The sequence below is a fragment of the Balaenoptera musculus genome, chromosome 10 (genome assembly GCF_009873245.2).
Source record: "Balaenoptera musculus isolate JJ_BM4_2016_0621 chromosome 10, mBalMus1.pri.v3, whole genome shotgun sequence".
Taxonomy (NCBI): Eukaryota; Metazoa; Chordata; class Mammalia; order Artiodactyla; family Balaenopteridae; genus Balaenoptera; species Balaenoptera musculus.
The window spans coordinates 3,932,024-3,954,827 of NC_045794.1; the positions used below are offsets into that span (position 1 = coordinate 3,932,024).

General features: G+C 47.6%; 1 long non-coding RNA gene across 1 annotated transcript in view; it reads right to left on the reverse strand.

Annotated features, from left to right (window-relative positions):
• Positions 1-3,499: 3,499 nt before the first annotated feature.
• The window catches only part of LOC118902489, a 99,183-nt gene continuing 79,878 nt past the window's right edge, over positions 3,500-22,804 (reverse strand). Inside the window, exon 3 of the long non-coding RNA XR_005021567.1 lies at positions 3,500-3,624. This is a non-coding gene — a long non-coding RNA (uncharacterized LOC118902489). The remainder of the gene's footprint in view (positions 3,625-22,804) is intronic.

The following is a 22,804-nucleotide window of genomic DNA, read 5'->3' on the forward strand; positions in this document are numbered from 1 at the left end:
CGGTTTATTTTTATCTGTTGATTTTGCAATTAACAAAGAGAAGGCGCCTCTTTCCGACACGCTGGTTCAGGGGTTCAGCGCGTCTCGCTACCTTGACCTCTTTACCAGCCTCCGACGTCGCGGCGTGGCTGCACAACTGGGAAAGATTTACACTTATTTTCCTATAATGGAAAACTCATCGCCGGACATCGAGTTACTCACTTTGATTTGTTTTCTTTGGAAGAAGCGGCCGGCGGCGGCAGCAGTGCCCCAAGCTGGGTCATTAATATGGCAGCAACAGCAACAAAGACCTTTACAGCCGCTGCCTGTAAACCGTGGATAAAGTTCAAGCATTTATTCTGTCTGAGGCCTCCCAGTGTCTATAAAAGCCCAGCACGATTATATGATCAGTGTCAAGACCCACTCTCCCTCTTTGTGCTCCGGGGTGCATTTCCTTGCCCTGTCCCTCCGTGTTGCCACCGCAGCTGCTCTGGTGCTAATAGCAACCCAAGGCACAGACGACTGGAGTGTTCCTTGGGCTTTGTTTTAAACATGGTGTTTGCTTGTGTTAACTACCGCCTGGCTCTCTGACACCCGTGAATGGAGCTATGCGGGGCTGTCAATCAACAACAATAATAATGCCATCTGGGTTTGAATAATACTAACGAGAAGAAGAAGAAGAGGGATACTGTGTATTAACATAGCACCTTTGTCCCAGAAGCTCAGAGGGCGTTTGGGATAATAATTCATTCATGCTCGGAGCACTGCTTGGCGGTAGATATTATGATCCCACCGCGGGGGACTGAGACACAGAGAGGGCAAGTGGCTGGCCCTGAGGTCACACAGTAAGTCAGGGGTGGCATAGAACTTAGTTGCTGAGAGTCCCCCAAAGCACTGGCCCTGCAGGATCACACTGATCTATGCCTCTGTGCCTCTGGTTTTAAGCTCTAGTTATACGAGGAGCTATAAGACCTAGTTTTTCCATACCTTATGGGATGAAGGAAAGGAAGAAGTGAAAAGAATGTCCTAGGGTGGAGGACACCTCAGAGATACTCAGCGTTTTCAGAGAGCCCATCCAAGCCAGGGGCAAGGAGGGGAGGGTGACCGGATGTAGGGGTACCACGCCGAGAGACATCTGGGATTTCCGAAGGGGGGGGAGGATGGTGGAAGGATGTTAAAGCGAGATGGATAAAGAGAAAGAGAGATTTCCCAAGTAGGGGAAAAGGTGAGCTCAGCACAGAGCCAGAAAGCTCTCAGAAGGCCAAACAAGAGCAACAGCCAGCCAGAAGGAAGGATAAGGCTGGAGAGGCCAAGAATTTCCTGGCTTGGTCTAAAATCCCATTCTGCACTTTGCAGGTCCCACCGAGGTCCCTCCCTTCCCAAACCCCTTAGCACCCGGGGGGTTCAAACCTGTCACTTTAACTCAGTAGATTCTCTCCTAACTTCTCTGTGCCTCAGTTTCCACCTCTGTAAAACCGGTTAATAACATTGTCCCATTGGGTGGCCTAGCACAAAGCAATAACTTCCAAATTAATCTCTCCGACTCCAACCTCTCTCCGATCCCTGTCATTGGGTCGTGATGAGGATGAAATAAATAAAATGCTGAGAACAGTGCATGACACATAGTGGTGCCTTATAAACGTCAGCTGCTCTTATCACAGGCGGTAATAGGACTGTAATCGTCACCATCATCATCTTCCTCTGGCCTCTTCCTCCTGGACAGTTAAGGAATGGAACAAGCACCATGGGGAAAGTGTCCAGCCATATAAGGCCACATGATGAAAGCTTCCAGGGCCACCTCCCTCGGCCGTGCTGTGTCGCTTTCAGGAACAGCACTCTGCAGACCAGCACTGCGCTACCATCACGCGCTGTGTGCTTTAATCCTGTCTCCTCTGATAGACTCTGAACCACGCACGGTAACACGTCTAATTCTCCTCCATCCCCCAGGGCACCCAACTCCACTTGACAGGCAGCCTTTGCTCGGAAGACACATGTCACTTTTCCATGATTTCTCGACCACCTGCCATGTGCCGGCCTCTGAGCTGATGTATTAGGGAGGCTCTTCCCCCGGGAGATCAAATTCCTTGGTAGAAGAGATAAGCCATATGAGGAATAATTCACAAACCTTAGTGGGCCTCAGAATTCCTTGGACGGCTTGTTAAAAAGAATCTAAAATGACTTCGAATGCCTATCGAAATTTCATTTTTATTCTTTTTCAGTGGAACTTGTAAAAGTCTGTAAGAAAAGAAATGACGAGATCAAAGAGATAGCCCAGAAAATCAACCTTGCAATGCTGTAGAGCGTGGATGAGACCAAGGAGAGATTGAAGTTGGGGAAATTGATTCGGGAGTAGCTGTCGTGTTCTAGGGAGGTGCGAAAAGTGCCGAGCGAAATAACGAACTGATGGATTGGTTTTGAAGTCTTCTTAAACCTCTCATCAAATCCTTACTCTCCCGGTTCCGTCTCCCTTGCAGAGCTGGAGCTGACACCTTCTGCCCTATAAGTTCGTTATTTATGGTCTCGTCTGTCCTTTGCTTTTGTCCCTGACCCAGTTTAGAGACGCTTTATCACTGGGACTGCCTCTGCGGCCCTCTAGTTTCCAAGGCAAGCATTCTTGGCAATCAATAAACAGATTTACAGTTCCTCCCCAGACTTTCCAGGCAGAAAGCCCCTGTGTCACATCTCTCCAGGGCGCAGGCAAGTCCTCCTCCCTCTTCTCCATCTCTCACCCCATGCGAGGACTTTGACCTTGAGTGGATTTGGGCTCCCGTTTTCTCTTTTCCTCTAGACTCTGAGCTCCTTGAGGGCAGACCCCAACCTCTATCCCGCATTCCTTTTCAGTGTAGCGGCTGCCATAGCGTAGGTGCTGGAGAAATCTGTCTTGAAAATAATTAAGGACACATTTTATTAAAACTATCTGTCATTCTTTGTGTATTAGATATGGAATGCCACATCCCCTGTAGATATCCTTGTGAAAGCATATGGCTTACGGGATTTCTGTTTCAGACAGAATTTGTTAGATCCACACAAGAAGGCAGTGTCTGTGGGACGGCCTTCAAGAACAAGAAGTCACCTCCGTAACAGAGGAGTCTTCACAAATATATATGACTTCTTCCCTCCCTCCCTCCTTCCTTCCCTCTCTCCCTTCCCTCCTCTCTCCCTCCCTTCCCTTCCTCTTCCCTCCCTTCCTTCCTTCCCTCCCTCCTTCCTCCCTCCCTTCCTTCCTTCTTCCCTCCCTCCCTTCCCTTCTTCCCTTCCTTCCTTCCTCCCTCCCTCCCTTCCATCCTTCCTTCCTTCCTTTCTCCCTTCCTTCCTTCCTTTCTTCCTTCCAGCAACACACGGTGACTGTGTGAGATTCTTATACAAGGCACTGTGGGAGACTGGTTCCTGCCCTTAAGAAGTTCAAAATCCAATGAAAGATACACACCCACTCATCCTTTTATCGGATAAACTGAATTTTATTTGAAACCAAGGCACAAACCACACAGGTCCGCCTGTGTAGGAAGGAGAAACAGGATCGCGGTGCTGGAGCTAGAATCAGGGGAGCTGGACCGCTGGGCTGCTTCTCCGCAGAGGAGCTGTAGGCACAGCCTGGTGGGGTGCGGCCCAGGGAGCCAGAACCGCAGCGATAATGTGGCAGGTGAGCTGCGGGGAGATGGAGAAAGATATTGATGGACCTAAATGAGCCGCAGTGAGGACACGGGGTCCTACTCACAGGCAAGGACACGGATGGAAGCTTTGGGAACAGTGACATGAACCCCAAGTCCAACAGCGCTGGCCCCGGTGGTCAGCCGGCCTTGGCCCTGTGTCTTGAGGCTGCGGTGCTTTCTACACTTTCCCCCGTGGCTGTAGGACACGCTGGACACTTCCCTTTGGGGCCTGGGCCTGGGGATTCATCTGGCCTGGGTCTGGATCTATCTGTCCTTGGAGCGTTTTTCTTGAGAACCCTCACTCCCTTCCCTCTCCTCACCCAGGGCATGGTCTTGACCTTCAGCCTGAGATGGCGCTCTCAAGCTGAAGCTCTCAGTCTTTGAAGCTCTGTGCTCCCCCCAGGAGACAGACCACCACGATGGGCAAAGGGCCCCCGGGCGCCGGCCCCCTGCTCTGCTGCCCAGTCCTCACCACGCCATGGATTTTCCTGGAGGGAAACAGAGGAATCCACACGCTCCCGGCTTGAAAAGATTCCACGCTGTCTGCACAAACAGAGCCTAGAGTCTCCCGGAACTGCCTTGCTCTCACCTCACCCCCAGAAAGGCTCCCTTCCCAGCCCTTGCAGGCAGGCTGTGAATTGTGGCTCTGACTGCTACACACTGATGTACTATGGGGCTGAGGCTTGGGGTTTCTGCCTTAAAAAAAATAAATCTCTGCATTTCCTCTCTGCACTGGTCATGCTCGTCTCTGAGGACCTTTACTTCCCAGGCAGCCCTGAGCAGCACAGACAAGCGGATTCTTGGGAGTGGCCTGACCTCACTGCAGGCACCCAGGCATCGCTGTGTGGTCTGCAAACACGGTCAGCCGACGTCCACCAGAGCCACACACACGACGAACCGTTCACCATGCTCGGACGCCTTTCCACGCTCCGGCGCCTCTGCCCACAATGCCCCTTCTTTCCTGCTCTGCTTGGGGAACTCCTGTTCATTGTTCAATGCTTAGCTTTAAGGGCGCTCATATTGGGAAGACTTCCCCGCCTCCCAAGTAGAAAGATCCTGGCTTCTTCCTTCACTGTGCTCTTTGGAGGTGCCTCAGTGACAGTGCTGAGGAGGCTGATTTATGGTTGTCTGTTTAGAGATCACTTCCCCATCTAGACTATGAGCGACCTGGGGGAGGCCCTCAGGAGACAGTTGTACAGGTTGTGCACTGTTCAACCCTCTGGGGTGCCATTCACATTGTAGTCTAAATATATCCTGCACAGTTCTAAGCAGCAGCTTTGAGGTAGTTGGATCTTATTGTTAATAGGGCCTGGTGCACAACAAAAGTTTGTTTATTCAACCTAATGTAAGGCCTCTGCTCAGATTTTAACTCCTCCTGCCCTGGTCCCATAAAAGATGAAAGAAACACGAGTTAGCCCAATAGCCTCACAGTGAGAAAATGTCCAGTTCCCCTTGGAGACAGTACATTAGTTATAGATCTAGGAAGATACTCAAGATCTCAATAAGGCCTTCAAACAGCTAATGGCTGGTCCAGGGGTATCAAAGGGGGTTTCAACTCATGGGCCAAATCAGATTAGGAGACAGTGACTCCCCAAAGCATTAAACTGACAAGTCCGCTGAGTCAGCATCCGAGCTCAGTGGGAAGGAAGGCCCCGTGGATGTGTGAAGTCTGTCCTGGAGGAGCGATGGGAAGTGGAGGCTTGTGTGCCACGTGGCTGCCGCCCTTTCCAGTCTGGTCCTGGACGAGTGACAGTGAGCCGTCAGACAGTATAATAGAAGCCACTGTCCTGTCCTGCCCTGATGTTCTCGGGGTCCTATGACTGGTACATGAATTTTTGTCCCAGTGCCTCAGTTTCCCACCTATGTAATGAGATAACTTTCTTTCAGGGTTTTGGAGGGTCAAAGGGGAGCTTCTAATCCCAGCCCCGCCTCCAGTAAAAGAAAAAGACTCTGTGGGATACAGAGAGGCCCAGAACACCTTTCAGCTCACCATGCAATATAGGATCCGCCCCCATCCTCACTCTGACACCCATTTATTTTCTGGGCGGCCCCCCTACCCCTGTATCCTGAGATTAGGAGAAAATGAAGATGGGAGGGTAGGAAAGGCAGTTATAATAATAACAACGATTCTGACTACTTGAAATGCAGTAGACAGGCATCAGTGGGTAGGGCAAGGGTTCTGGTTTGCCCTCTATCACTGAAGGAAGGGCCAGAGGGTTGTGATCAGGACCCCAGGCTCCGGGACCCCCTCGCCTGGGCTCAGCTCCGGGTCGTGATACTAGTCAGCGATGTGACGCCGAGCAATTTGCTTCACTTGACACTCCAGTTTCCTTGTCTGTGAAAGGGGGCTGACGTCGCACGTAGCTCTCAGAGTCGTGAGGATTAAGTGACCTAAGAAACGTGTGGTACTTAGAGCAGAGCCTGGTTCACGGTAAGCTTCCAGCGTTACTGTTACTTGTGCGGTTACTCTTACCATACGGTGCTGCCCTCCCAGCCCAACGAGGAAGGGGCCGTGGACATAGACAATGTGACAGGAGCACTTGAGGATGGACCAGGGGCCACCCAGTAGTCCAGCAATGACCCGCTCCCATTGCTTCCACCCCACCTCCACCCCCGTTATCATTCTAGCTTTCACAGCCTCAGCTCAAGCTGTCCCCACCTCCCACCGCATCCTTTTCTCAGGTGGTCTGTGCATGAGTGAACGACCACCTGCCTCCAGCGTGCTCGGCTCTCTGCCAGGAATGTCAGAGCTCAGACACTCTGTCTTGCGTGCCAACCACTTAATAAAAGACCCTATGGACACTGGCACCTATAAGGTTTGCAAATCCCCTGGATGATGCCGTGGCTTGCTGCACTATTCCTAAGCGCATGCGTTTATTTATTACTCTTTTATCAGATGCTAAGTTGACTATGAGAGCAAGATCTTGGAGGAAACAAGAGGGATGCTCGCCCAGCCCTGGCGCGTTTCCTGTGGATCAGTGTGTAGAATGACCGGGCCTCCCCTGTCTACCTGGCAAACGCTTCTCCATCCTTTCAAGCTCAGCACAACCACAACCTCCTCTGGGAAGCCTTCCTGATCATCCCCGAACCTCTGAGCAGACTTGGTAACTCTTTTGTGAATTCTTTTTGCCTATAATTTATAATAGACTTTCTGACGTTATGCTTCAATTGCTTATTACACTCTGAGCATCCTGCAGGCAGGAAAATCCTAATTTACCTCTGACTGCCCGGCGCCTGACAGGGCCTGGTGCACTGCAGGAGTGCATCGTGTTTGTAGTGGCACCTCTCTGCCCACAAAAGCTCTCTGGGGCCACGGATTTTCAGAGTTTAAGACTTGGTTTCAGGTATGAATCCCAGGCTGCCAGAAGGATTCAAAGCAAATATGAGGGAAGATATGTTGACAATTATGGTCATAAAACTCCAGAAAAACTTACCAGAAATTCTGGAATCTTTTTCTTGGGCTTTACAAATGAGGGAGGATAATTTGGTCCTGATCCTGTTTGGTGGTGGGGACAGACCTGGCTCTCCACTGGCCTTCAGCTCCAGGAGTCTTTAAGATGACTTCTGGGCATATGTGGGTGCCCGTGGGCAAGAGGCTCACCCACTTCCACCTCTCCCTCACCCTGTCCCACTGGGTAGGGTGCCCAGCCCTGCCTTTCTGCCCAAGTTACAGCCTTCTTTCCTGTCAGGTCAAGTCCCACCTTCCCTACAAAGCCTCTTCTGATCAGCCCCATCCAGAGGGAAACTCTCCTTCCTCTGGGTTCTGGGCAGCATGACATTGACCAGGCCTCTGATTGGTTCAGGAATGTCACATGGGAAATTCCTCTGAAAGAAAACATTATTTCTCTTAGGCCTCTGTTTCGCTCCTCAGCGCTGAGCACAGTTTGGGATCCTGGTGTGTGTGTGTGCATGTGTGCATGAGTGCGTGTGTGTGTGTGTGTTGGCATGGCAACATAATATGTATAATCCGATTCGGAGATCCTGGTGTCACATCTGGAACAAAACAAACTCATTTCTAACATCTTGCAGGGTGCATGAGGTCTCTGCCACGCTAAGGTCTCGAAGAAACGAAGCAGCCCCCAAACAGGGTGGAGAGCTGATGTTCCTTCCCTGCCTGCTGGCCTGCCCTCCCCCTGCCCACCACCCCAGATACGGAATGGAAACTTTCAGGGGAAGAGACTTCTGAACAGCTGTGCGAGAGACCACACGGATTCCCCACATCTGCCAGCATCCAGTGGGCGAGCTCATTTCCCCGGGGGCTGCCGTCTGCGCCTGTGGGGTCCTCGTCAGTCTGCCTCGGGAGGGGCTGCGGAGGAAAGAGGAAGTGGCCCCAGGTGGAAGGAGACCTTCCTCACATCAGAAAGCTCACTGGAGACAGGCTGAAGGGCGAGGGAGCCCACGGACGCCTGCCTTGACGAAGAGAGTTTGCTTTCGAGAAAGTCCCTTTGTCCGTTATGGTTGAAAGGAGGTATTATCAAATGTACAATGGATTTTAAAAAGAAACTTCACTCCCATCAAGTCCTCCTCCTCCCTCCCCAAAGTCAAAGTCAAGAAGCGACTGCTGGTTAGAAAATATCCTACAAAGGAATATGGCCCTGGACCACGACAGCTTTCTAGGGTTAAAAACAACGTTTTAATGTGTACATGCCCTATCGCCCACAAAGAGCTTTCACCCTTTCACCTGTGGCGTCTGGTCCCCAGGTGGCCGTCTGGGAGAGGTGGGCAGACAGCGCTGACATCCGTGTTGGTACCAGGATAGGTACTGATGTGGGTACTGACGTGGGCGGAGCACCCACCCCGACTTTCTAACGTGGGAGCTGAGACTTACAGAGGCTTCCTGGATCGCCCAAGTTCACAAACCAGAACAGAGGACTCGGGCTCTTGCATTTGACTTGTAAACCCACGTACTTTTCCTTTTGCAAAACCGTGAAGTGGTCTCTCAAGCTGCCTTTTTCTTCTTCTCCCACTTCCTGAGGGCCCTGTCTCACAAACCCAGCCAAGCCCTGGGATTCCTGTGGGTAGGACACAATCCCTTCCCAAGTTGAGTTTGGGGTCCACACCCTGGCAGAGCAGCAGAGGGGGGGTTTCAGCCACACTGTCCAACCCCTTTGGAAAGCCCACCGTGACCCTCTGGATGTGTGGCTATGGCCCCAAAGTGTGGGGAACCAGGCTTGTGGGAGATCTGGGTACCCAGGCAGCCTGGCATCTCCTGTCGAGCTGTAGGGCATCACCTATCCTGGGCCTGGGCGTTGTCACCTGTAAATTAAGGGGGCGGGGCCAGTGATTTCCAGAGACACTCCCAGCTCCCCGGCTTCCAGGGTTCCATGACGGACAGGGGACAAGGGTGGAGAATTTCCCTGGAGGGAGCCTGTGCCTCTGAGACCCTTCCCTCCAAGCTCGTCCTGCTGTCAGCCTGGAGCTGGGCCGGCCCTGCCTGGCTTGGGGACCCCTTTGTGCAGCATCGGTTGAAGGCTGGGTGAGGGCGGGCTGGGGCCAGCAGGGGGGAGACCCACTGGGGTATTTTTTTCAGATGCATATGTCCCCTCTCAGGCAGCCCTTTCAGCGCTTGGGACAATGTGCTCTTTTTGTCCCCAGCTCTTTCAGCCGCCTGTTCATTCTCTTTGCATCTGCTGTCACACAGGACATCCCGGCTGGCAGGCGACCATGGGGACACATTGTGCTCCCTTAATGAAGCATGGGGCTGGGGATATGGGGGTGGTTGGGGGCCTGTGTGAGCCAGGGGCACCCCATCTTTCCACTCCAGGCTCCTCTAGAGGAAAAGGACCCTCAGCCCCTCTTTTACCTCTTACTGTCCAGATGGATGTGACTAGCTCCACATCAGAGGCTTCGGAGATGGGATGCTTGGTTTGGGGGGGGTGGGTGTGAGCTGGAAGACAGAGGGTGCCGTTTTCCCTCAAGGAAACTGAGGCACAGCTGGGCAGGTAGGAGGGAGGTCCTGGGAGAAGGGGGGTTCTACCAAGAGCACTGGGCCTCCATCCTTCCCACAAAGAGATTCCCTGCGCCATCCAACATCCGAGCAGGTAAGACAGGACGCTGGGTACCCTCTTTCATTCTTTAAAAACTTGCCATGCCATCAGCCACCTGGGGTTAGTTTCTAAGGGGTAAGTTTTGAAGCCAGGGGGTCAGGGGAATGGTCTCTCGGGGTCCCCTCAGGCCCTCATGTGTTAAGAGTTGGAGGCCTTCTCCATCCAGGTGAAGAAGGAAAAGCGGGATGGCTGCAGAGTTTGCAGGAAGTGGCCAAGGGCCACACAACGTACAATAGCACACAAGTGGGCAGCTGGGGGAGATGGCAAGGTCATGCATGGGTCTTCCCCTCACCCCAAATGTTCTTTAAGAAGGTCCTGTCATCATGTTCCCCACCGCCCAACAGTAAAGAAAAATGAAATCGCTGGAATCCTGGGGGAAGAGAGGCTTTTCTCCCTTTGTGGCTTGTAGACACACATCTGTGATCTCTGCACCAGAGACGATGATGCTACCAGAGCCTACGGCTGTCTGCACGGTGGGCATGGCCAAGGCACCTCCCCGTCTCCCATCCCGGTGCCAGCGGGCAAGGCAGCCCCGACGTTTCCAGTCAGGGCTGCCCTTGGTCGTCTGCGGCTCTCAGGGCCAGCAGAAGTCCTTTTCCCCAGAAGGGAGCCCCTCGCTCCAGGCCCTTCCCTACTTGCTAGGTCACCTTGCGTATGCCAGGCTTCACTACGACGTTCTGGCCTGTGCAGATGGTTTCCGGACGGTTCCTGCAACTTCAGAGTTGGCCTTTCTGGTGTGTTTCCCGCCCCAGTCCACCCCTCGCTCCTCCTGGCCTGCTTCCCCGCCGCCCACCACCCTAAAGAAAAAAGCCTGGGCCTTGTCCAACAAGGCCCCCTGTCCCCTTTAACAAGCAGAGTGTGCTGGCATTGCGATTGGTGGTCTTCTCCCTGAAGGTCGTTAATTGGTACAGAATGTAGACTTTAGTTGTCTTGCCAGCCCCGATGAAAACGCAGCTGGCAGGTAGCCGAGACGGAGGAATTTGTCATAGGCTAGATCAGCCCAAGCTCTAAGAACCAAGTGCGCGGCTTATGCAAATAGTTTTGCTTAGCATGGACCCTGTGTTCCTCTCCCCCTTCGCTCCCCCGGCAACGTTTCTCCAACCGAAGGGTGGGAGGGGTACAGGGGAAGGAGTGGAGCAAGCACTTACTTGCCAGATCTCATTCTACATCAGAAAGGAGCAAATTGCTTTCCAAAAAAAAGAAAAAGGCAGGGGGAAAAGAAGACAAAACACCCATCCTTTGGGCTAATGTACAGAGCCGTTTGAAAGCTGAATGGCTCAGTAAGAAGGGCCAGCAGTGAGTGTATTTGGAGAGAGACTATTATCCCCCATCAAAACCCATTCACGCTCTCTGGGAGGCCTGCAGAGCACCTGGGTGGGGACTTGGAACGTGGGGATCTCTTCTTCCCTTGGCCACGATGATGTCACCTCCTCAACCCAGATGCTGACGTCAGCCTCATTTGGCCAGAGCATCTGGGCACCTGCAAATCCCAGCAGAGAGAAGGGTTGCAGTGGCTACTCTCAGCATGGGTATCCAGCAGATAAGCCAATTCCAAGCTGTGTGATTTGGGATACACCACTTAACCTCTCTGAGCTTCAGCTTTCTCATCTGCAAAAACAGGGGTAGAACCCTTCCCACATATTGAAGTACTACACCTGGCACATAGTAAGGGCTCAGTATGAATAAAGCAAGATAACAAGAGAAAGTAATGAGAACGCTGCCCTGTAAGCCATAAACAGTAAAATGTTGGCTGAATCTTGACTGGCTCCTAAGGTTGGTGAAAAGACCAAAAAAAATAATCAAGAGAAAAGTTGAATTTCAAGGCGTCAAGTTGGTTCAACCCTGGTTGTATTGAAGATGGGGGCGTGGGGTGTGATTGGGGAAGAAAGCTGTGAGGTTAGTCTAGGACAGGGTTTCCCAACCTCAGCTACTGACATCTGGGGCTGTGTGATTCTTTGTTAAGGAGGGTGCTGCCTTGTGCCATTAGGACGGTCAGTGTCCTCTACCAACGAGATGCCTGTAGCAGCTTCCCCGGTTGTAACAACCAAAACGGTCTCCAGACATTCCTAAATGTTCCCTGGAGGACAAAATCTCTGTCAGTTGAGAACTACCACTGGTCCAAGATAACTTCCCCCAGGCAAGCAGATTAGTGACCTGGTGAGCCCCTCGGATGTGGGCATGGGAGGCTTACACTTCTGCTGCTGCCTGACACTGTGGCAGAGATCGCAGTTCCCTGGTTAAGGACCATCATGAAGGTCAAGGAGGGTGTGAACCGGATTTCTGTGCATGCCAAGGATGGAGAGGGTATCGTCGACTCCCGGTATCTAGTCTGTCATGGAAAGAACTTGGAAGTCATCATTCCATCCTGCCAACAAGTAAAAAGCTGAACAAACTGAACAATCAACAAATCTTAGATCCATCAGAGAGGTGAAGTCAGAAGGCAAAGCACTGCCCCTCAAACTGGAGAGACAGACAAGTGAATACAGAAAAGCACAACTTAGAGGACTAGAAACCCACCAGCCAGGGTAGGAAAACCTAAACTGTAACTGACAGATGCTGCAGCCTCAGGATGGACAAGTCTGAGAGGTAAAACTCCAGGGGGACCCCCTCCCCATTTTTGTCAGTTCTACCTCCAGGATCTCTACCAGGTTCTCACAGTGATTATTGGGGGGTGGGGGGGGGAAAGGAAGAGCATTCTGTTCTTCTTAACAAGGCCTGACCTCAAGAGAAACTATTTTCCTGGAATCTGTCCTACTGGGGTCTGATCACAGCCCAACCAGTGGGGGAAGGGAAATACCTATAGCCCACTCTAGACATCGTATTGCACCTAAAGCATGGAGGTGGGGGACCGAGAGGTGCTTGTGGAGCTCAGAGTCCGGGGACACAGGCTCACTAAAGGACTGAGACCTATTATAGGACCACAGAAGGCTTCCTCTCCCCCAGCCTCACCACTACATCCCTAAAGTCTTTGCACCCAGGATATCATGTCCGCTCAGCAAGAACAAATTACAAGGCATACTAAAAGGCAAAGACAAAGTTTGAAGAGGTGGAGTAAGCATCAGAACCAGACTGGTATGTGGCAGGGATGTTAGAATGACCAGACTAGGAATTTAAAACAACCACGATTAATAACCTAAGGGCTCTAACGGATAACACAGATTGGCAATGTAAGCAGAGAGATGGAAATTCTAAGAAAGAATCTAAAAGAAAGGCTAGAGATAGAAAGCACTGTCACAGAAATGAAGGATGCCTTTGATGGGCACATTAGATCACATACAGCTGAGGAAAGGATCTCTCAGTAAGCAACAAGGTCCTAGCACAACAAGGTATAGGATGGGGAGCTGTATTCAATACCTTGTAATAACTTACAATGGAAAAGAATTGGAAAAAGAATCTATATCTATCTATCTATCTATATCTCAACTTGAGGATATTTCAATAGAAATTTCCAAAACTGAAAAACAAGGAGAGAAAAAGACAGAGGAAGAAGAAGAAGAAGGAGAAGGAGAAGAGGAGGAGGAGGAGAAGGAGGGAGAATAAGAAGAAGGAGAAGGAGAAGGAGGGGGAAGGGAGAGGGAGGAGGAGGACGAGGGAGGGGGAAGGAGGAGAGGGGAGAGGAGGGGGAGGGGGAGGAGGGAGAATAAGAAGAAGGAGAAGGAGGGGGAAGGGAGAGGGAGGAGGAGGACGAGGGAGGGGGGAGGAGGAGGGGGAAGGGGGAGGAGGAGAGGGGAGAGGAGGGGGAGGGGGAGGAGGAAGAAAAAGTGTCTAAAACCTGTGAGACAACTACAAAAGGTGTAATGCCTGTGTAATGGGAATACCAGAAGGAGAAGAAAGAAAGAAAGAACAGAAGAAATATTTGAAGTAATAATGACTGAGAATTTCCCCAAATTAATATCAGACACTAAATCACAGATGCAGGAATCTCAGAGAATATCAAGCAGGATAAATGCCACAAAACTATACCTACACGGATCATATTCAAACTGCATAACATCAAAAATAAAGAAAAAATCTGGAAAGAAGCCAGAGGGGGGCAAAAAACCCTCATCTATTCTATAAAGAAACAAGGATAAGAATTACATCCAACTTCTCAAAAACCATGCAAGCAAGAAGACAGTGGAGTAAAAGCATTTCAAGTGTTGAGGAAAAAACCCACTAACCTAGAATTCTGTATCCATCAAAATTATCCTTCAAAACTGAAGGATAAATAAAAACTTTCTCAGACAAACATTAAGGGAATTCATCGCCAGCGTATCTGCCTTGGAAGAAATGTTAGAAGAAGTTCTTCAGAGAGAAGAAAAACAATATCAGTCAGAAACTCGGATCTACATAAAAAGAGGAAGAGCATTAAAGAAGGAATAAGTGAAGGTTAACTTATTTTTCTTGTTCTTAATTCATCTAAAAGATAACAGTTTGTTCAAATTAATAGCAATAATATATTCTATTATGTATGCTTATGTATGTATATACATGCTTATGTATATATATATATATATGCTTATATATAAGTGAAATGAAGGACAGCAAAGATACAAGGTATGGGAGGGAGCAATTAGGATTATTTTGTTAGTATAAAGTACTTATACATGAAACACTACAGTGTTATTTGAAAGTGGACTTGGATTAGTTGTAAATATATATTGCAAACTCTAGGGCAACCACTAAACAAGTTTTTAAAGAAAGAAGTATTACTGATACACTACGAAACTATAGAAAATAGAATCATTGTAAAATGCTCAATTAAGCCCACAAAGGCAGTGGATATTACACTGAGATCACAGGAAGTAAAAGCAAAAACTGAGAAACAGAACTACATCAAACTTCAGCACAGCAAAGGGACTCATTAGCAGAATTCAAAGGCAATCTATAGGATGGGAGAAAATATTTGCAAACCGTATATATGATAAGGTATTAATATCCAAAAAAATAAGAAACTCCTAAAACTCAGTAGCAAAAAAAATTTTTTTACCTGATTTAAAAATGGGCAAAAGACTTCCATAAGCATTTTTTCAAAGAAAGCATGAAAATGGTGAATAAGTACATGAAAAGATGCACAACATCCCTTATCATCAGGGAAATGCAAATCAAAAACCACAGTGAGAACACCTCACACCCAATTAGGATGGCTACTATTTTTAAAAAACACGCACAGAAAATAACAAGTGTGGTGCCAAAGGTAAAGAAATTATAACCCTTGTGCACTGTTGGTGGGAATCTAAAATGGTGCAACTGCTACTGAAAACAGTACGGAGGTTTCCTCAAAAAATAAAAATAGAACTACCGTTATGATCCGTGATCCCACTTCTGGATATATAGCCAAAAGAATTGAAGGCACAGTCTTTTTTTTTTTTTTTTTAATTAGAGTACAATTGCTTTACAATTTTGTGTTAGTTTCTGCTGTACAATGAAGTGAATCAGCTATTTGTATACATCTATCTCCTCCCTCTTGAACCTGCCTCCCACCCACCCCCCTCCCACTCACTTAGGTCATCACAGAGCACTGAGCTGAGCTTCCTGTGCTTTATAGCAGGTTCCCACTAGCTATCTATTTTACACATGGTAGTGTATAAGTCTTGAAGAAGTATCTGCACTCCCACGTTCACTACAGCATTATTCAGAATAGGTAAGAGGAGGAAACAGCTTAAGCATCCAGACGAATAAACAAAGAAAATGTGGTATATACACACAACATAATATCAGCCTCAAAAAAGAGAGACTCCTGTCATAAGCTACGACATGAATGAACTTTGAGATGTTATGCATAGTGGAAAAAGCCAATCACAGAAGAACAAATACTGCATGATCCCACGTAGATGAGGTGCCTAAATTAGTCAAACCCACAGAAGCAGAAAGTAGAAGAGTGGTAGCCAGGGGCTGGAGGGAGGCAGATAGGAGGAGTTGCTGATCAATAAGTATAAGCTTTCAGTCATGCAAGATGAAAAAGTTCCAGAACAGTTTGCGTACAGTTACCACTTTTGTACTGTACACTTAAAATGGCTAGGATGGTAAATTTTATGTTATGTATTTTTTACCACAATAAAACACACACATACACACACCATAAAAGAGAGCGGAAAACAAAAATAGGAACAAAGAATAAAGACAAGGGATAGAAAACAGTAACATATATGGTAGATATTAATCCAACTATATCTATAAGCACTTTAAATGTCAGTGGTCTAAATATACCAATTAAAGACAGAGATTGTCAGAGAGGATTAAAAAAAGAGACCCAACTATACGTTATATCTACAAGAAAACCATTTTAAATACAAAGACACATATAGATTAAAAGTAAAAGGATAGAGAAAGATATACCATGCTAACAGTAATCAAAAGAAAGTGGTTGCAGCTATATTAATTTTCAGACAGAGCAGATTCCAGAGGAAGATAGTTATCAGGGATAAGGAGGGCATTACATAATGATAAAGGGGCCAATCCTTCAAGACGACATAACAATCCTAAATGGCTATGCACCTAACAACAGAGTGTCATACTGTGAGGCAAAAAGATTGAAAGACGGCAAGAAGTAGATGAGTCCACTACTGTAGCTGAAACTTCAACACCCCTCTATCGGAAATGGGTTGATTGAGCAGAAAGAAAATTAGCAAGGACAAATTGAAATCAATAGCACCATCCATCAGCTGACTATGATTGATATCTATCAACTATTTATCCAACAATAGCAGAAGGCATATTCTTCTCAAGCTCACAGGCAGTGCTCACGAAGATATACCACATCCTGGGCCATAAAACACATACTAACGTATTTTAAAATACAATGTCTGCCCTCAGACCACAATGGAATTAAACTAGAAATCTATAACAGAAAGGTAGGTGGAAAATCCCCAAATACTTAGAGAGCAAACAACACACTTCTGAATAACAGAAGGATCAAAGAAGAAATCTCAAGGGAAATTAAAAAAAATTTTTTTTAACTAAATGAAAATGAGAATACAACTTGTCAAAATTTGTGAGATGCAACAAAAACCATGCTTAGAGGGAAATTTATAGCAGCAAATACATATATTAGAAAAAAAAAAAGATCTAAAATCAGTCATCTAAGCTTCCATCTTAAGAAACTAGAAAAAGAAGAGCAAATTACCACCCCCCCGCAAAAAAAACCGAATAAAAGAAACAAGAAAAATTAGAGCAGAATGAATACATTGAAAACAGGAGATCAATAGATAAAACCTGTAAGGCTACAGGCAAAGCAACTGCACATAAGCGCTGTCCTCCAGCTGATAAAGTTATTTCCTATGGGGGTATGAGTAAACAATATGATTCTGCTATAAACTGTGTACTGGAAATGGACAATTAAGTAAATGGAAGGTGGGGAGTGGGGGCCAATGGTTCCTGTTGGAGTGAGAGATTACAGGATAAGCAAGGGGCGGAGGCTAGAATACACCACGTGGTAATGGATTAGAGTTGAAGACGTTAGCATGAACTTATGTTCCCACATGATTACACCTAGAAATCTTTACTGATATGTGTACATACATGAGATAGTGCACACACAATTATCGCCTTGCTTTGCCAGCTGAAAGAGCCTAAAAGCAATGGCACTCCAGTAGCAATGCGCACAGCTAGTACCCAGATCTTGGTTCTAACAACCATCCTCCAGTGAAAGGGACCAGGCTTCTCAAAGAATAGCTGATTCAAAGACTGGGTCAGGAAATACCCAGAACAAGTCGGAGCACCTTGCATTTCCAGAAAGTAAGGAAGTCTCAAAAAGTAAAGTGAGTGAAAATTAAAGTGAGATAATATATATGAAAGCAGTTTATAAAGCATTATGGCTTGTAAGAATTGTATGTCAGTAAGAACAAATGGATCTGAGTAAGGTCTGTGAGTTTCAGTGCATGGGCAGTATGATATCTGCTTTGACTGCTCTGAAGGTTTCCTGATTCTAGGATGTTGAAGTTGTAGAATAAGCAAGTCTGAATAAAAGAGATATCACTGTATTTAGAGAAGAACAGGTCCTTGCTCTTGTAAATATCTTAGTACACAAATCATCCCATTCCCAATGCACACAGAGATAAATAGCTGCTTCTCTTACATGTGCATGTTTTAGATTTATCAGGGCTGTGAAGCCTGAATCGTAAACTCTAAAAAGCCTGGAACCTTCGGCAAATATCTAAGAGGGGCATCCTGCATTCTAAGCACCATGGTATTTTCTTTCTTGACAAGGAAGCCAGTTCATTGCCCTCAGTGTCCCCCATCTAATCCTGCTCCACAAAGATCGACATGAAAAGGTACAAACGTTCTGTTTTCTTGTCTAAAACTCTATACAGTAAGCCCCCTACATACAAACGAGTTCCGTTCCGAGAGCGTGTTCGTAAGTCCAGTTTGTTCACAAGTCCAACAAAGTTAGCCTAGGTGCCCAACTAACACAATCGGCTATATAGTACCATACTGTAGTAGGTTTATAATATTTTTCACACAAATAATACATAAAGAAACACAAAAAATAAAGAAAACTTTTATTCTTACAGTACAGTCCCTTGGAAAGTACAGCAGTACGGTACAACAGCTGGCACACAGGGGCTGGCATTGAGGGAAAAGGCAAGAAGAGTTACTGACTGGAGGAGGGAGAGGAGGTGGGAGGTGGTAGAGCTGAAGGATCGTCAGCAATAGGAGACGGAGGGCAAGCTGCAATTTCACTCACGCCTGACATTGACGGCACAGGTTCTGGTTCCCTGCTGGATTCAATTCTATCTACCCTCTTGAAAATACGATCCAGTGATGTCTGGGTAGTAGCTCTTTTTTTCTCGTCATAGATGACACGGTAGCACTGGATTGCATTCTGAACGGCTGCTGCATCCTTCATGTACCATTCTGCTTTCAGGTCCTGTGCCTCAAAAACTAACAGTGCCTCCTCAAATAAAGAAAATCCCCTTGCCATTTCCTGCATCGTGAATCTCTTCAGTTCTTCAGTTACTTCTTGCTCCTCTTGTCTCTCTTCGTCCTTTTCTCTGGGCCTCCAATTCCATCAGGTCTTCATTAGTAAGCTCCTCGTGTTGCACGGCAAGGAGTTCAGTGAAGTCCTCCTCTTGCAGATCTAGCTTGAAATAAAGACACTGTACTACGGTACTCTATACAGTACTGTACGGTAAAGTACACAAAAGCACAACCACTTGTAGAGGATGCACGCACGTGACAATGTACGTCAGACACGTGAACTAACTTACGTGATTGGACATGCGAATGCACGTTTGCATGTTTGAAAGTTCAAAACTTGAAGGTTCGTATGTAGGGGACTTACTGTAATGGCTCCTTGTGGTCAAAAGAAGTGCTTTTCTGGACATTCCTTTGAACAGCAGCACAGTTTTTCCACATGAAATATTCACTAACCCATTAAATATAATGAGTAACAGCTGGAAACAACCTGATCCACCACCCCCTTGATACTAGTAACTGTTCTTAAGGTACCTCCAAAGGACCACTGGCTCCACATGACAGACCTTGAGAAACACTGGCCTAACAGACAAGTTGCCAACTCCTTAGCATGACACAGAATGCCCTTCACAATCTGGCCCCGAGATTTCCAGCCTTCTACTGCGCTACATCTCATACCCTCCCTCCACACATGTGAGCATATGTGTACCTCAGTTTCCTCATCATTAAAATGGGGATGATGAAACTCGCATGGCCGTTGGGAGACTCAGTTCAGTTCCTACACTTAAAGTGCTCAGATAGTGCCTGGTACTTAGTAAGCACTCAATAAATATTAGTCTCTATTAATTTTTTACCTTAACCTTTGACACAGCCCTACAGAACTTCTTATTGTCTCCAAACAAAGTGTTTTTTAAAGCATCTGTATTTTGCATATGTATTCCTCTACCTAAAACCTCGTCTCCTTTCTTTCCTTTACGGCCTAGCAAACTCTTACTCATCCTTCAAAACCCATCCCAAATATTTCATTTGGGATGCTCTTCTAGTTTTCAAGGCGAAAGTCAAGTGTTCATCCTTTGTTCTCCATAGCACCCAATACATACCTCCATCATGGCCTTGCCACACAGTACTGAGGGTCAATCCAGGCCAGTAGCGAAATATGCATTCACATAGCCATGAGTTCTGACATCCAGCAATCATGCAAGAAACTTTTACTGGGGAGAAATGCAGTGATAAAGGCAAAATGGGGCTTCCCTAGTGGCGCAGTGGTTAAGAATCCGCCTGCCAATGCAGGGCACACGGGTTCGAGCCCTGGTTCGGGAAGATCCCGCATGCCACGTAGCAACTAAGCCCATGAGCCACAACTACTGAGCCTGTGCTCTAGAGGTCACGACGCACAACTACTGAGCCCATGTGCCACAACTACTGAAGCCCACGCACCTAGAGCCCGTGTTCCGCAACAAGAGAAGCCACCACAATGAGAAGCCCGTGCACCGCAACGAAGTGTAGCCCCCGCTCGCCGCAACTAGAGAAAGCCTGCGCGCAGCAACGAAGACCCAACGCAGCCAAAAATAAAATAAATAAATAAATTTATTTAAAAAATAAATAAATAAAAGCAAAATGGCATGGTCGCAAACTGGGAAAGGATTAACTTCAGATTTTATTGTAAAAATATGCCCACAAGAGGGCAAGAGGTGCTTAAGAATGATTTTTTAAAAAGTGGCTTTGAGGGCTTAACTAAAAGGGCACAATTGAATGTTTTAGCGCTGGAATTATGACCCAATGGCAGCTTAGCAAGGACGCTACTCCCACTGGCTCAGAAAAGCCCTCAAATCAGTAATTGGGGGTCCACTGCCTTCCCCCCTGGAATGTCTCTCAGCTGTCTGGATGACCTTGGACACGCAATGCCCACATTCCACTGCGCGCTCATGGAACCCTGTGCTCAAGACCTACCTCCTCAATAATGCTCTGACTTGGACCCTTCTCTGTCTGCTACTCATCAAAACGTGTTGTCTGACAGCCCATCTATTTAGAGACTTTGAAAGATCTAACCGTAGTTTTTTTGAAACAACTTTACTGAGATAACGTTGACATATAAAAACTGCATATATTTAAAGTGTACGACTTGATGTCTTGATATATGTATTCACATCCACAGGAAAGTTTAAGAGGAGGAGGGTGTCAGGCAGGTAGACAGGACCACGGGCAGCCCTGTGCTGGCACGGGCTCCTTTTGTGCTCTTCTAGGTACTGGCCTCACCTATCCTGCAGGAAACCCTACCTCAGGAAAGCTTAGAAAGACTGCATCAAAGTGGCTTCTCCGTATCCCCACTTCTAAGCCATGATGTGACTAAGCACTCAGATGCTGGCCATCTTGCTGTTAGTCGCCTGGTCAGTCCCGGCCAGGATCTGATCACCAGTTCTGGTCAGACACGTCCTACTTACATGTCCATTGATGGAAAACCATACTGGACCCCAGAACGGCAGTGACTGTGGACTCATTCGTATCCTCAAAGACTTCTCAATCTTCTCTTCTCCTCTCTGAGTACTTCTGGTGTCTTTCTTCCCAAATCCCATGTTCTGCCATTTGGCCATTTCCGGAGCTTTCTTCTAGATCTTTACACCCTCACCCTTGCATGTAGTTGCCACCCCTTCCACTGCCTTATGACAAGCACTCCATCCATTAGTCACCACATTGCCTACTCCCCCCTCTCAGCTCCTCTGCTGATAACCTATTGAAATCGTCAGCAGAAGTAGATTATCCACTCTGGGAATCTATTTTCTTTGACTCTAATCACCCTGGTTGACTTCTCCTTCTCTGAGACTACAAGACTTTCTCCTTTCTCTCACAGCCATCAATCGATTTGTGATCACTGATGTAGAATAATTCTTCTATGAGTCTAGACAGAACGTGCATGCACACACAGTCCTTGCCAACGTGACACTTAATAATAATAATAATAATAATGACAACAACATCACCAAATGGTGCTGCCTGGACTTCCTTTTTATGAGGAGGGAGAGACAAAAGTAAACAGCTGATATCATAGAGTATTTTAGAGTAGACAGAGGGCTTTTATCTATTTCAATAGAAGCCTTCTGATTGACTGCTCACTTCATAGTCTATCTGCTCCCAAAGTAAAACAGTTCTGTGTATTCCAGCGCCTGAGAGAGGGGCTCGAGGCAGATGATTTAAGACGACAGAGCCAGACCCAAAGGTGCCGGAGCAGGAACTGGTTCCCCTTATGCTGTCTCTCTTCCTTGGGGGAGAAGCTGACAGTGGCTGATCCTAGTTGCTAGCCAGGAAGAGAGGCAGAGCAGAGGAGGTGCTGCTTCCTCTCGAGGTCTCCCTCCTTGGACCGGGTGGAGCGGATTCCTTTGCCTGTTGTTTTCCCTTGGGGCCCCGCAGAAAGAACACCCCAAGTGTGAATGCTTGCGTAGGAGGGACCCAGGACTACTGTGGAAAGTCTGTGGGTGTGGGGAGATGGGGGGCATTGAGGTAGAGGATGGGGCGGGGAGAAGCAGGGTGGAGCTTCAGTGGAGATCAAGTGTACAACCACTGCATGGGGTGGTTAGAGAGGAAGTGAAAGGCTCTTTGCCCCAAAATATGGCTTCCCCAAGCCTGAGAAAATAGCTGGAATGCCCTCATTACACATCCTGCTTCTTTAATACAGTAAGAGTTTCTGATAAAATGCAAAGATTTCATCAAAAAGAAGTAGTATCTTATACTCCGCTTATTTAATGCTGAGCCAGGCACAAGGAAGTGAGACAGCAGACAGGTAAGTTCTGACAAGTCAGGAAGGATGGTACAGGAGAGATGCCCAACGTGAGGAATTGCCCAAGTGATGGATGCAATGTGATAATAACATGAGCCCAAGTGGGGGGAGACGGTGGCTTTAGGAGAGGGGGAGGGACACCTATGACAAGACTCACCCATTCCCCTACTTTGCTTCAGCCATCCCAAGCCTGATGTGAATTTCACCGTGCGTGTCAGTTACTCAGGGGGACCCTGAGCGTGCACCTGGGTCAGGTTCTCCACGCTCACCTATATTCGGGGCACTCATCTCAGACTGTGGCCACACACTCAGTAGGGAGAATGTTGACTAATGTCTCTCTCCCCTGCTGGCCTGTGGCCTCAGGAGAGTTTGGAGAGGGTAGGGGGTGGCCTGGTGTCGCTCCTCACTTTATTATCAACATCTGGCATGGGGCTTCCTGCACTGCGATTGAATGAAAGAAT